Below are 245 nucleotides of genomic sequence, written 5' to 3' on the forward strand. Positions count from 1 at the left end.
CGCCTAAGTGTTTAAAAATCCTACCGAGTGGTGAGCCAGACTCCACTCGGAGGCTTAGCTGCAGCCCAGTGCTCGCCTAAGTGTTTAAAAAGCCTACCGAGTGGAGAGCAAACCTCCCACTCGGAGGCTTAGCTGCAGCCCAGTGCTCGCCTAAGTGTTTAAAAATCCTACCGAGTGGTGAGCCAGACTCCCACTCGGAGGCTTAGCTGCAGCCCAGTGCTCGCCTAAGTGTTTAAAAATCCTAC

Source organism: Triticum dicoccoides, chromosome 7A (genome assembly GCF_002162155.2).
Source record: "Triticum dicoccoides isolate Atlit2015 ecotype Zavitan chromosome 7A, WEW_v2.0, whole genome shotgun sequence".
NCBI lineage: Eukaryota > Viridiplantae > Streptophyta > Magnoliopsida > Poales > Poaceae > Triticum > Triticum dicoccoides.